We start from the raw sequence: 6,000 nt of genomic DNA on the forward strand, positions 1-6,000 counted from the left end.
ATGCTGATTTGAATGTCATCGAGAAGATTTTATTTCGCAAATATCCTTTCTGAATTTAACAGTAATCCTCGAAGTAATCATCTAGTTTTTCAAAAGTATCTGTAATCTGATCACAATATTTTTGTGGGTCACTGACTCAAAAGTAAAGACACAAAACCCCTCTAGTCTTTGAATCACAGGAGTCTCTTCCGTGACTCAGACTACCAGATAGCTTTCTTATACAGTTCTCATTCAAGTCTATCTTGACAACCCAGACATTTTAGGAACCATTTAATCTTCCTATTTGATTTTCTGATAAAAGTAAAGAATATATTCTAACTCCAGCGTTGGAAGCCGTACATATCATTTTAGAGGTATATGTATGAGTGTGTGTGGGGGTCCAACACTAGTAGGTGGGTTCTGCATGTGTCACGGGCCAGGGGGTAAGTTGTCAGTAACGAGGTTACATTAAGATTGCTATATTTATGTCATCTGCATGAAATACTACAGATCGGAACCCGACACGGTGATATTCCACTCTCGGCTGTATACGTACGTCAGCACTTGAGGCAGTAAATGTTTGATATTAATAGTGGACGTTGTACAGTACAGTGAGGTCTGTAATATTACATTTACACAGTGGTAAGATGTCCATAGAGGTTTAGTCAAATGTGTGTCAGTGGTCGGGAATGTTTTATTTGGTGTTATTCCACATAACAAACCATAGCAGTAAACGACACAGTACATGTAACCTAAACAGATGCATATAACCAGATGGCCATGCAGTTCTATTCACAGAGGCTATAAAATTTCAAATCAAATCCAATCCAATTTTATTGGTCACATACACATATTAAGCAGATGTTATTGCGGGTGTAGCGAAATGCTTGTGTTCCTAGCTCCAACACCAAATAAAACATTCCCGACCACTGATACACATTTGACTAAACCTCTATGGACATCTTACCACTGTGTAAATGTAATATTACAGACCTCACTGTACTGTACAACGTCCACTATTAATATCAAACATTTACTGCCTCAAGTGCTGACGTACGTATACAGCCGAGAGTGGAATATCACCGTGTCGGGTTCCGATCTGTAGTATTTCATGCAGATGACATAAATATAGTAATCTTAATGTAACCTCGTTACTGACAACTTCCCCCCCTGGCCCGTGGCACATGCAGAACCCACCTGCTAGTGTTGGACCCCCACACACACTCATACATATACCTCTAAAATGATATGTACGGCTTCCAACGCTGGAGTTAGAATATATTCTTTACTTTTATCCGAAAATCAAATTGGAAGATTAATGGTTCCTAAAATGTCTTGGTTGTCAAGATAGCCTTGAATGAGCATGGTATAAGAAAGCTATCTGTCCGTCTGAGTCATAGAAGGGACACCTGAGATTCATACAGTAGAGGGGTTTAGTGTCTTTACATTTGAATCAGTGACCCACATCCTTTGGCAACATTACATGACATCATTATCTGCCACCTTACAAGGGTATCTGAAGTCAGACAAATGAGTGAGCAGCAAGGTTCATGTGAAAGCTGGTATAAAAATAGAAATCAGACTTTTGAGCAAGTTCAAAGTTGCACACAACAAAGAAGCCAGGCCAGGTTTTTTTTATTAGGGTTTTTAGCAGAAAGCAGGCCTGGGTTCGGGCTTCTCAGAAACCAGACTGGATCCAGGACTAAAGCCACATGAGTGGATCTTACTTGAAAAGAGGAGGTTCGGCTGCAAGGTCAATCCAAAGCCTTGGGCTACATATTAAAGCGGAATAACAAATCACAATGTGACGTGAGTCTAAAAGAGGCACAGTGCTGAAAGGGAATGTTTCATTCAAAACTATTGCTATCATAAAAGGAAATGGAATATAGTACACTTAATTAAATACCACTATAACTTGTTATAACTGTGGCGTTATTTCAATAGTCCTATTTCCATTGCCAAGCCTAATAGGGTGTCTTGAAGATTGACCGTGACTTGACTTCCCTGTCCTCATCAAAACTCTCACAGTCCGAGTCAATCCTCAGTCCGACATGTTCAATCAGCGGTGAAAATGAATGAGCAAAAGATATGGCAGGTTGGCTTCTATCTTCACAAGCCTCTGTGCTGAGTCCGAATCAGTGGTTATGGATCCAGCAAACTGACACCATTAGCCAGATGTAGTTCTCAAGCTGGCCAGTCTCAAATGCCTTTCTGGTGGAATGATGATGAGGTCACTTCCCTCATAAAGCGCGAGACAAAGAGACAGCGAAGAGCGAGAGAGAGGGGGAAGAGAGAGAACAGAGAGAGAGAGAAGAACGTGTGAGAGTTTGAGACCCTATGAGAGAGGGAAGAGATTTAATGCTGACTGTGTTTTATTATTTTAATTTTTACAGACTATTTTTTCCCTGAGCCTGAACCACTCAACTATTTGTTTGTCATCAGTTTCCCAGAAAACACATGCGGTCATAACATCTAGGAAAGTCAGGACAAACAATTAGAAAAAAAGACAGCTCACAGAACAGTCTGTAGGTAGATCAGCCTTATCTTACAGTAAACATGCTTTATATCAGTAGAGATGAGTTGAGAGACGTGTTATGTTCTGAACCCAAATCACAAATGGTCCTCCACTGGGGTGAGCATTTGGGATTAAATACATACAGTACATCTGCTCTTACAAAGCTGAATTATGTAAACCAGCTGACCAGCTATCATTTGAAATCCTTTGATTCCGTTTGTTAGGAGCAGTACAATAGCAAGGCCTGGGAATGATTGTGGGGTGCTTCAGATGCAGCTGTTCAAGCTGATAATGAGAGAATAATCTAGAGACATTGTGTGAGGCCAGCGCCACTCCAAATCAGTGTGTGTGTGTGTGTGTGTGTGTGTGTGTGTGTGTGGTCAGGCTGGATGATTTCACTAAGTGTGGGCTGATATGGAATGTTAAATAGCATAGTGGTAATGCATGGTTACCCTTGGTCGTTTTAAAAGAGACACACCCTTGTGGGATGTAAAAGCACCCACAGCATAATGCTGACAATGGGTTATTCAGTCAAACGAGTTAATCTGTAATCTCCATTCAATATTTTTCATGATATACTATTTTTATGAAGTGCACATAACGATCTGTGGTAGAGATGATATATAGTATTATTTAATTCACAATATTTAGTGATCTCAGCCAGTGTTTTTTGTGTCATCATCTGGCAAGCAGGTTAGTGTTTTTCGTCATGAATCTTGTTCTGGAGGCAGCTCGGGAGTGGTCACTAGCTGGCACAGCCATAAAATCTGATGTTAAACCTAACCTTAACCGCACTGCTAACCCTAACCTTAAATTAAGACCATGAAGGACATTTTTGTTTTCATGAATTTGTACAATATCGGCAATTTAGATTTTGCAGCTAGCGAAAATCGCTCAGTTCTGCCTCTAGGAAAATACTCATCCCAAAAACGTCAACAAGGCAAAGCACCCAAACAAATGTAATCCATCTCTCTCTCGTCCCTTATTTTGCTGTCATGGGAACAGCGGAGCTGTTGTTATGAAACAAAACATGAGGACATGCCCTGCTGTTTCCCTCCATGGGAGATTGCTGAGCTGAATTAGCTAAGTGATCTCATGGTTCACTGTCTTATCACTTGGGCCTTGGCTGCCAGTGAAGTAATGCCACAGGCACAAACTGAAGCAGATGATTTAAAGACAACCGCTGCCAGAGAAACTTACAAGAGCACCAGGGAATGCAGGGTGATCATTTGAGTTACAGACTGGAGGGGAGGACAAAAGAGAGGCTCCGCAGGCAGTAATTTAGTTTCTCATACATAATACCCGATAACTACCCAACCTGTCAATAATGGTATACTCCATTAAAGTAATTCAGGCTTGTTAATAGAGGTTAAGGAGGAAGTATAAAAGTGTCCAAGAATAATATCTGTATAAATTGCCCTTTGAGAAATGGTAATTGATATGCAACGGGACCTCACTATGCCTTCAGTTGTTCTGAACGCTATTGGCATTGTCCAAATTATTTCTAAACAAACTGACCTCTGACCTGTCCATTACAAAAGACAATAGATTTTTTTAACCCTTGATCATCCTCCACATAACACACAGGATAGCTATGTGGAGTTCCTAAAGCCGATGACAATGGCTTGATGATGCAAACGCCACTGAAGCCCTCCCTTACCCACACGGACAGCAGACATTTATTGTTTCATCACAGAGGGAAAAATCTTTTGATCGGATTAAAAATAACTTTTTCCACTGTTTTTATTGTAAGTTATTAATGGAACATTCCCTAGTCCCTAGGGATGTGACTGCCTGGCACGGGACGCTGCAGAGGGGAGGACAACTCATAATAATGGCTGGAAGGGAGTAAATGGAATGGTATCAAACACGTGTTTAATGTATTTGATACCATTCCACTGATTCTGCTCCAGCCATTACCATGAAACTAGTCCTGCCCAATTAAGGTGCCACCCACATGTGCTGCCTGAGTATGTGTGGTACCACAGGCTGGCAGAGGACACATCTAATTGCTACCACTGGAATAACAGTGAGAGGATGGGATAGCATCGCTGTTTACTGTGTGCCTTCAAACAGTGGGGTCTCTCATGGAACCTCTTATCAGAATAAAACCCATTGGCAACATCTATTGTTTTGACATGGGAAAACATCAAAGTGGACAGACATGGTAGTGATAATATCAGCCATTTAGCAGACACTTTTACCCAAATTGGCTAAGTCATGCTTGCGTACATATTACATTTGGGTGGCCCTGGGAATTGAACCCACAACCCTGGCAGTGCAAGCATGCCATACCAGCTGAGCCATACAGGCTTATTAATAAGAGAGACATTCTTTAATGTTAATTACTTCAACTTACGTTGTCCAAATTTCAACTTTCATCCAACGTGAACAAGTTGACATGTTTAGATACAAATCTCCACAGTCCAAAGAAAGTTGAGCAACTACAGTATGTTAGACCCAGATTTATCATTGTATTATTGCATAATTTTCTCTACATTCCCTGTGTTGTTACTCAGCTAATAGTACATTTAATATATCCTCTAGAGAGAGAGCTAAAGCGTTCTTCTGGTAAAAGATGTAATCAATGAATGTCTCCTAATGTACCATTTCCTGAATTGAGTCTGGACCGGAAGTCTGATGGCAGCAACTAATGTTCTTTCCCAACTCACTGATTCACAATGTGTTCCACTTTACGAACTAGAAACCATATAATTGGACATCTAAATGTCCCAAAATGTAGTCCAAACAAGTTTATTTTTGCGAGGAAAAGAAAAGCTTTTCAAATCTATGAAGAATAGCAGAATCATTTCCCCTTACCTGTTCTCAATGGTACCACATCACAGGTGACGACAGGTCAAAAAGGAATATCTCAGTTACTGAGAATCAAGTCCCAGAGTAAAAAGTCTCTCCTCAATGTCTGTGTTCTTCAGTTACCTTGACTATGTGTGTCAAAAAGAGACATATCAAATGTAGATGATCTATACTCTCACCTCTTACTTTTCTCTTTTAATAACTTGTTTCCGTTCTTCTCTCCCGTCAAGGCAACAGAGGCAATGCAAGAGGCGTCTGAAGATGAACACCAAGCTTTGTCCTCTCCAGAAGTTTGGGCCGGCAGAGTCTTTCACAGACTGAGAGGATGAGAGAGAAAAGCGAGAGAGAGAGAGAGAGAGAGAGAGAGAGCGAGAGAGAGAGACCAGCAAGCAAGAGGAGGTGGTCAGAGCTGCTTTTGTCTGAAAAGTCCGATTTCCCTTCAAATGGAGATATCCAAAGTAAGATGGAGAGGAGGGTAGAAATGTGGAATATAGCCTTTGTCAGGTGCCAGGACCCTGCCTTTTCCCTTTTGTTCCTGGGCAGGAGAGTGTAGAGCTTTGAGTGTAGCAGAGTCTGCCTGGGCTATATTTAACAAGTGTTCTCAGTCACTCATGGCTGTTAGCAGCTGAGCAGATTGAGGGAAGCTTTCCCAAGCCCCTCTGACAGCTAAACTATCCCACTCTGAAGCAGGC

The 6,000-nt window shown here is 41.2% G+C and overlaps 1 protein-coding gene across 9 annotated transcripts in view; it reads right to left on the bottom strand.

Moving 5' to 3' along the window:
• Positions 1 to 6,000, bottom strand: part of LOC139407014 (filamin-A-interacting protein 1-like) — a 45,293-nt gene extending 39,293 nt beyond the window's left edge. For 4 of the 9 annotated variants that reach the window (XR_011634051.1, XM_071150263.1, XM_071150260.1 and 1 more), the window contains exon 1: positions 5,488 to 6,000. The gene's annotated coding sequence lies outside the window, so the exon portion shown is untranslated. Of the gene's footprint in view, positions 1 to 5,314 lie in introns of all 9 variants that reach the window. The other 5 variants (XM_071150266.1, XM_071150262.1, XM_071150259.1 and 2 more) reach the window with 2 other exon arrangements.

This window comes from Oncorhynchus clarkii, chromosome 4 (genome assembly GCF_045791955.1).
Source record: "Oncorhynchus clarkii lewisi isolate Uvic-CL-2024 chromosome 4, UVic_Ocla_1.0, whole genome shotgun sequence".
Taxonomy (NCBI): domain Eukaryota; kingdom Metazoa; phylum Chordata; class Actinopteri; order Salmoniformes; family Salmonidae; genus Oncorhynchus; species Oncorhynchus clarkii.